Here is an 8,905-nt window from a genome sequence, read left to right as displayed (position 1 = left end):
TTCGAATCCCGGCTTGAGAAAGTCCCTTCATAGAATCACAGATTTAGAGCCTAACATTAACCTCCCGCCTTGTTTTAATTTTTATTTTGAGCTTGCATTCGCTGTTTTGTGAACCTTCGTAGGATCATAGTATTGAGGCCGTGGAATTCAACGCCATCGCTTTACAGATGAGGAAACTGAGGACCGTAACTGTCAGGAGCTGTTTCCTATCTGCCTGCCAGCTGCAACCTCGAAAGAGCCTCGCAAATGAGCCCGAAATCTAGGAAACACCCAACGGTCACTAAACTCTGGGTCCCGCACACTCGGTCCGTCTCTCCCCACCCGGCCCCTCCCGCCGGCTCGGCCCTCGACGTCACTTCCGGCGGGGAGACAAAATGGCGTCCCGAGAGTCCCGGGCCCTGAGGCGTGTGGAGCGGCAGCGGCGGCTGCGCCTGCTCTGGGATCCTTAGAGCCGCGGGTGGCGGCGAAGGCGGCGGGCACAGGTAAGCGGCTCGGCCCGGGCCCGCCGAGGGCAGCGACGGCTGGGACTGGCGGAGGGAGGGGGCGTACGTGCGAGGGGCAGCCCGGCCGGGGAGCGACGACGACGACGGCGGCGCCGCTGCCGCCCCCGCCCCCTCCGTCCGTCCGTCAGTCCGTCCGTCCGTTTATCCGTCAGCTCGTCTGGGTGGGGAGCGGAGGGCGCGGGGGAGGGGCCGCGTGAGGACGGAGGGGGTGGGAGGCAGGTGACTGCGGGCGGGAGGGGGGGTGAGGCGGGGAGGAGGAGGAGGGGGCAGCGCCGGGGTGGGGGCGCGCGCCCGCTCGGGGACCTTTCTCTCGCCAGCCAACTTAGCGCGAGCGCCAGCCTGCCCGCCTGCCGGGCCCCCGCGTGCACCTGCCCGGCCGCTGCAGCCGCACGCGCTGAGCGCGCTCCCAGCCCCGGGCTCTCTGAGCGCAATAAATGAGACACCCCCCCCCACCCCTGGCTCTGCGCGCGGGCGGGCACGCACACGGGCACAGGCCCGCACAGATACATGCACACAAACACAGATAATCATGGATTTCCTTTCCTGCAGGTTCATGTTGAATAGGGATTTTTGTTTGTTTTAATACCATTAGTGTGCCCTCTCCTTGTTTTTGAATTTTTATTTTGAGTTTGCATTTACTGTTTTGTGTTGAAGTTTTTTATTGTCCAAGTTTGATAGGTAGCACGATGTAGTGGAAAGAATTTTGGATTTTGGGTCAGAGGACCTAGTCGGAAATTCTTACTCTGATACTACACCTCTGTGATCGTGTACAAACCGTATAACCTTTCTGGGCCTCAGTTTCCTCACCTGTAAAATGAGAAGGTGGATCTCTCTGTGGTCCACCTTCAGGTTCTAAAGTCAGTTATCCTGTTCCTGGAAGTTGGTGTCATGCATATTCAGTGTTTCCATAACAATAATTTTGATGGTCCCCTGATATGCGATAGCTTTGCAACAGCTTGTCATTATGCCTAAACATATTGTTGTTAAATAAACTAGTTAATGACAGTTGAATAAGATCATTTTGCTTCCCACATAGCTTCATATAAACAGCTTTGTGAAAGTAGGCTGCTTTAGATCAAGCAGTTCCACAATAATTAAACTTGACAGACATCTAGTGTGTGCAGAGCCTTGGTTGTGTGTGAGAGCCTTCTTGTGGCTCTCAGCCTCAGGATGGTGGTGATGGATGACATATCCAGATAGGGAATGGGAAACTAGATCGGGTAGGAGATATAGCAGGGGACATGGAGTCAGGAAATCAGATTCCTGCCTTAGACACTATGAGCAAGGGGACCCTGGGCTAGTCACTTAACCTGCTCCAGTTTTCTCATTTGGAAAATGGGGCTTATAATAGGACCTACCTTCTGGCCTAGTTTTGAGCATCAAATGAGTTAGCATTTGTAAAGAGCTTTGCCAACTTTGATTGTTATTAATAATGTAAGACAAATTAGTAATAGTTTCTGCAAATTACTCAGGACCTTTTTCCAAGGCATAAGATGGACGTTGTTGGTTTCTCCATTTACACCTGTTGTTTTGGGTCTTTGAGACTTTAGGACATATATGCCTGCTCCATGCACACATGTATTTACAAACAGCCTAAACTCTAAGATGATTTTATAGGGGAAAGGAAGGTTGATGAAACCACTTCTTTTTTTTTTTTTTTTTTTTGGTGAGGCATTTGGGGTTAAGTGACTTGCCCAGGGTCACACAGCTAGTAAGTGTCACGTGTCTGAGGTCAGCTTTGAACTCAGGTCCTTCTGATTCCAACTCTGGAGCTCTATCCACTGTGCCACCTAGCTGCCCCAAGCCACTTCTTTTGAAATGCCTTTTCTGCAGATTACTTGTTTAAAAGACAAATAAAAAAACGTTAAGCAATTAGTTGTTTTCCTTGATTCTATTTTCCTTAGAGTTTGTAATTAATTTTAACTTGAGTTGTTGTATTTGAGTTCTAGTCATAGAGAAATGTATATTCTCTTTGTGAAAATGTTCAGAAGTTAAGGAAGAGGAATTGAGAGCCATGATCTATTATTTCCATGTTAACTAAAGCTTAGTTCCTCAAAGTTTTCACAGAAGTACTTGTATCCCTCTTTTTACTCAGTCCTGTTACAAGTAATCTTAGGTTTTGAAAAAGTTTTCTTTTTGAGAAAATTGCCTGTGTATATGTTGATATAATATATTTGGTAAGTCTTTTTTTTTTCTTAAAAACTTCAAATTCAGGAAATTCAAATTTTGGATTTTCTGGATTATGATCCATAAAATTCTTTCCTCCCATGTTTCAGTTTTTTTTTGTGTATAATTTTTGCTTGCTTTTGGCTTTACTAAGATGTTTAGTTTAGTTTTTTTTTTTTAAACCATGTGCCACTATTTCAGGGCTTTTTCAGAATATCTTGTGGAGAGAGGTCCTGGGGATGAAAGGTTTGCTTAAACAGGTTTCTTAATGAATTTTAAAATAAAGCATTCCTTTATACCTTAATATACACAAAATTTAGATGGTTTTCTAGAATTTAAGCATATATTTTCTGCCATTGTAGTTGGAATAAATAACCTTCAGTTTCAAGTTGTGTTGTTAATCCTTCTCTAGGCATGTACAAGAACTACACAGATAACAGTGATTAGTAGTGGTTTTGTTGGGTGAAGTGCCTTATTCCCAAGTTAGTTTTTTTTTTCTAATATTATTCTATTTTAAGCCTTTATAGTTATTGAATCATTTAGGTTGTGATTTGCTGCCTTCTTGTTTGTGTATGTTTGTAAGGCTTGCATTCAAACTATTTTTAATTCTGAACAAAGAAAATTGCATACTGTCATTTTTTGCATCCATAAGATCAGAAGTTTAGAGTTACAGGTGGCCTTGGAGATCTCTTGTTCACTGTCCTTTTACAGATAAGAAAAATCAGGCATGTGGGGATGAAGTGACTTGCCCAAGGTCAGATAGTCATTAGCACAGCTAGGATTGGGACTGAGGTGCTGGACTTCACATTCAACCCAGTTGTTACAATGCATCACACTGCTAGAGTGGAAACAAAAACAGAGTCCTCCAAGTAAGTGAGCATGTGCTGAGGCACTTAGCTATTTGGAATTTTCCACTTTTAAAGCTTTGATATAAAGGTCTGAGATAACGTTCTGTCATTCTCTTGTAGAAATTAGAATTGTATGGTTAAATGCCCGTGTATTACCCAAAATATTTATGTCTGAGTCTGATAGCTGTGCAGTACATTTTTTAAAAAGTTTTTATGGTCCTCAGTTTCCTCATCTGTCAAGAGAGGGGATTGGATTGATCTCCATGAATTTTTACAGCTCTATGATTTTGCTAGTGTCAGATTGAAGTTTGGACTCTAAGGCTGGATCGGTGAGGGAGCCTTTTAGTGTTCATTTTCTGAAGACCTTTTAGGATTTTCTTACTTGTCTTATGGTTTGTGCAGTCCTTTCTGAAGACGGGACATGAACTACATGCCCCCTCGAAGTCTCTTTATGCTCTTTGATTTTATGATTTTGTAAATTGTTCTTTTTTTTTGGCATTTTGCTCTGGAAGCCACCCTTACTCATTTTGGAGCCAGGGAGTTTTTATGAAAGTAAATTTGACTATCAGTATCCTCAGTGTTAATTGACCTATTACCACGTGACCATCAAATTTGCTTACCTTTCCAGGCTTAATTACACATGACCCCTCTTAGTAGTCTTTGATCCAGCCATTTATTTCCATCTTCAGCTTCTGTGACTTTATGTAGTCTGTCCCTCATGCCTAGGATAGGCATTTCTGTCTTTTAGAATCTTTGTTCTTCCTTCAAAGCACAGCACAAGCTCCACTTCCTATGTAAGGCATTTCCTGACAACTCTTGACAAAAATTACCTTATTTATGTTGTCCATACTTTCCACTTACTTATATGTGGACACCCCCCTACCCCCACCCCATTAGAATGTAATCTTCTGAGGACAAGTAGTATTTCATTTCTTTTTCTTTATATTGCCCCAACCCCCACTCTTCAGCGCTGTGTCTGGCACATAATAGGTGTTCAATAAATTGATTTGATTTAAAAAGATGCTTAGTGAATAATATACTTGAGGTCGTTATACAGGGCAGCATAAAAACAAATGTTCCTTTCCTTAGAAACTAAAATACTTTGCTGGAGATATATGTGTATCTCCAGCAAAGAAAGTATTGTGTGTGTATGTATCTCTAGCAGTGTATTTCAAATTACCCTTATTGGAAAATTCGAAATACCTAACCATCTCAGCACATGCTCAGTGTGCTTGCTTTGATGGTTTTGTTTTTGTTTCCATTTTAGCAGTGTGTTTGTGTGTGTATCTACATACACACACACACTTCTCAGCACTATGTACTTGAAATATACACAGTGTCCTAAGTGAGATTCTTGTTTGGAAGTATATTTTGGAAGTCAGTAAAATGCAATTTATATGAACTTCTCTATAATAAGACCGACTTAAGCTTTTTTGATGGTGACGGTCCCTGATATTTTCATAAACATTAAGTAGCCAAAAGCTATTATACAAAAAATCATGATAAAATTTGCTTTAATGTATGGAATTATATATATTGCAATCTATGATGTCTGTACACTTAATTGTAATGTGAAACATGAGGAAATTACTATATTTGAGTTTGCTGAGATTTGACTATAATTGTGTAGATTCTTGTTTCAAGTATAGTGAATGCCTTTTGCATAGTGTTTAGAGCGGTCTTTTGTGACAGTAAAGTTGCTTAGTTGGTCATACTCTGGACTAGATACACTTATTCATCTCTGTTACTAACTTGTTGGAGGACATTAACCTGCCTTTGGCTCAGTTCCCATAGTTTGGCAAATTTAAGATTTTTTTTTTTAAATTTTCTGCACCCATGATTTTATTAAATATGTAGGGAACTCTCAGTGTAGAAACTCCCTCTACCAAAGCCTGGCAGTGGCTTCTCTCTAAGTTCTAATCTTCCTTAGAAATTATCTCTTTTCTTGAATGCTGAGAGAGCAAGAGACTTGCTTACCAACCGCCACTAGGGACAGAGACAGGACTGGGAACTTTGACTCTAGGGCTGACTCTCTGTGTGCTAGCCAGACTGTGAGAACCCTTGCATTTTAAAGTGGTTTTGTGCTCCAGTCTGCAGAATGACAGTAATTCAAGTGACCCAGGCACTGACTGAGAACTAGCAGACTGAAGGACTTGTGAACCTGCTCTTTCTCTCTGCCTTGGTCTCCCCAAGTTTGAAGAGGTTACACCTACCTACTTTTAGTTTTACTAGGATATTGAAAGTTGTCTGAAAGTAGTTTGAGCTTTTTGCAGGAAAGATACCTTGGATTTTTCAATCATGAAAAATGCTTTGAAACTCATAACTAACTTTTTCAGGAGTCTTTATTTTTAGAATTTTAGTTTTGCTCAGTACTTCTGTTAGTTCCTAGTTCCATTGGGTTAAGTGAGTATTTGTAAAGTATTTCTATATTTATTGCTTTATGACAGTTACTTAAATGAATTTTGAATACGAGTGTTTTGATTGGACCACCTGGGAAAAGCTAGTGGTGAGTTCTTTGTTTATAACAAAATTGTGAATAACATCCTGTCTTTTTTTTTTTTTTTAATGAGCACTAAGGCAATATGGTTAAATTTCTAAAGGGAAGTTTTCCAATAGCAGCCATTTGAAATATTACATACAGATACATAGCAATTTATATTATTTTTATTCTGAACTGTTTCTTTATAGCATAATTTTTAGAATTGCTGCTTTGAGCCATATGGAATTTTCCTGTCTGTTTGATTTAAGAAAAGAGTATATTTATTTTTAACATAAAGTGGATGAGTCTAAATGCTGATTTGGTCATTTATTTTGGGGGTGAAGGGTCATTGTCTTTAGATATTAATTAACTGGGTCTTTTAATTATATATTGTAAAAATTTGCAAGGATAAATATGATTGGAAGACTGTTGCCTTCATAGGTTTAAGGCCTTCACATTGTAAACAAAAGGAAAGTTGTAATCAGCCTCATTTTCCCCTTCTAGTTCTTCGAAGTTAAAACAGTTTACTCTCTCTGCTAGGTTTTCTAGAAGAAGAGCTTTTCGTTTTCTGTTGGGTATGATATGGATATTATAAAATTCTTCCCAGTGTGAACTTGCTGAGGGCGGCTTCAATGTGGGCTTGTGCCACTGTGCACTGCTTGGCGTTTGAAAATCAGGCTGTTTCAATCAGATTTAAATCTTGCAACATTAGCTGATATCCCCACTTTTTGTAGCTCTTAAAAGTTAAGGCTGACATTAGGAAGGCATCCTGGACATGGGACACAGTGGGTGACCTGGAAAAACCTCTTACTCTCTTGTTCTCAATTTCCTTATCTGAAAAAATCAGTGGATTGGTTTCTAAGAGGACCCTTACAGTTCTAATATTCTATGATGGAGCAGAACAAAATGGCTCTCAGTGGGTAAGGTGTCTTTGTAGTTGTTAATAAAGACAAGGTTTTTTGGAAGATAAAACTTCCAGAAGTAACTTGATTCAGCTATCCACAGACTCTCATGGTCAAGCAAGACATTAAAAATAAACTTGAAGTTTGTGCAGGGCATTCTTAAGGATACTGGCAATGTAAATAAAAAAGAGATTCTATATCAATATTAAAGTTGTCTCAGTTCTCCTATTCAGATAACATTCTGCTAATTGCTTTGTGAGTTGGAATCTGACAAAACCTAGATGAACCTAAGTGATTGCCACTTGAAAGTGCCTGAGCTCTTCACAGTGGAAACAGAAAAAAGTGGATGAAAAGCAGATTGCCCAGACTATGACACAATGTTGAATATCTATGTGTAGCTTGGACATGCATTACAGATGGACAGTGATTTGGACCCAGTTGAATAGGAGATTGGGCAAGATCTCTTTTGAGAAATTGTACAAAACTTTAAATGATTCCACGCTGCCCAGAGTTCTTTCAGATGTTTGAATCATCGAGCTTCTTAAACTCAGAAAGATCAGAATTTCATGTGACCCAGAGGACAATGAAATGAAACAACCAACTACAGGAAGCCTTTCCCTATTCCTTTAGATTCCTTCCTTAGAAATCTATGTACTTGACCAAATATTGTATCTTCCCTCCTTCTCCCTTCAGGTGAAAATTCCTTTAGGGCAAGGGCAGTTTTGAATTTATATCTTCCATGTTTAGGACAATCCCTTTCACATAGTAGAAAGTTATAAATAAAGGCTTGTTAGTTTGGATTGGATGGGATGATTAGAGTAAGCAAGCTTCAGCATATTCCCAACAGTAATTTCTATGTCATAAATATCTTTAAAGTCATCATTAAAGACATGTACAACAAAAAGGAGGGAGGCCTGGAATTTTCTGAGATTGAGGAATAACAAATAGACAGCTCAGGTGCTGTTTCCCTTCCCTGATATTAAAAGAAGTAGACGATGGTCTCTAGTTCATTGAGTAGATCTTCTGAAGTTTTGTGCCAAACCATGGCCAAGAATCACTATGAGGACTGGAGAGGTTGTGATCTTTAGTAGTGAAGGGAATACCCATATGGAGGAAATCTGTGTAGCTGTTGGAGTATTTATAAAGACAGAGAATAGGAAAGTAAGGACTATATATTTAAATGTTAGCTTTTAAAAAGTTTAGATTGATTAGTCACATTCTCATCATGTGACTGGGTTTTACCTTTTTTCTGACATTTAAATTATGTACATTTGAAATGATGGGAGGTCAGGACTTTTGTTTGTGAAGGGTTTTTATGTTGAATAGAATAAACATTTGAAATCTCTTCACACCTTAGGCTCATCTTGCCTTTCCAGTCTTCTTACACATAACTGTCATCCTTTAATATCTATCTTCTGTCACTGTGCCTTTGTACTGGCTGTCCCCCAAGCTTGGAATATACCCTTTCTCCCCATCTCCCGCTGGCCTCTTTGAATCCCTAGTTTCCTTCCAGATTCACCTTCTCCATGAAACCTTTCCTGATCCTTCCTATTCATTTGTATTCATTTTGTAGATATCATATACCTTCTTGTTTGTATGTTCATGTTGTTTTCCATTTTAGAAAGCAAACTCTTTGAGGACAAGGACTGTTTTCATTTTTGCCTTTGTAATCCTAGCACTTAGCACAGTGCTTGGTGTATAGTAAACGATTAAGTGCTTGTTGATTTCTTGATTTACAGCAGTTCAAATCCCACCTTCTGCAGGAGGCCTTTCCTGAGCCCCCTAGCTGCTAGTGCCTTCCTTTCTGAGATAACTTCCATCTTTTCTGAATAGTACCTGTTGGTACCCAGCTATTTGCACGTTGTCTTCTCCATTGGAATAGGAACTTATTGAAAGCAGGGACTGTAATGTATCTCTAATGCTTCAGTGCCTGGCACTTAGTTAGTGAATGCTTGTTGATTTCACCTGACATGACTGTTAATGGTTTGCTGTGTCAGAGTAGGTAAT

At 40.1% G+C, this 8,905-nt stretch overlaps 1 protein-coding gene across 2 annotated transcripts in view; it reads left to right on the top strand.

Annotated features, from left to right (window-relative positions):
• The first annotated feature begins 397 nt into the window (after nucleotides 1-397).
• The window catches only part of PRDM2 (PR/SET domain 2), a 195,575-nt gene continuing 187,067 nt past the window's right edge, over nucleotides 398-8,905 (top strand). For both annotated transcript variants that reach the window (XM_027859786.1, XM_027859787.1), the window contains exon 1: nucleotides 398-482. The gene's annotated coding sequence lies outside the window, so the exon portion shown is untranslated. The remainder of the gene's footprint in view (nucleotides 483-8,905) is intronic.

The sequence above is a fragment of the Vombatus ursinus genome, unplaced genomic scaffold (genome assembly GCF_900497805.2).
Source record: "Vombatus ursinus unplaced genomic scaffold, bare-nosed wombat genome assembly UNPS02014172.1, whole genome shotgun sequence".
Taxonomy (NCBI): domain Eukaryota; kingdom Metazoa; phylum Chordata; class Mammalia; order Diprotodontia; family Vombatidae; genus Vombatus; species Vombatus ursinus.
Note: the sequence above shows the minus strand (reverse complement) of the source record. Positions and strands in the feature narration are given on the sequence as shown.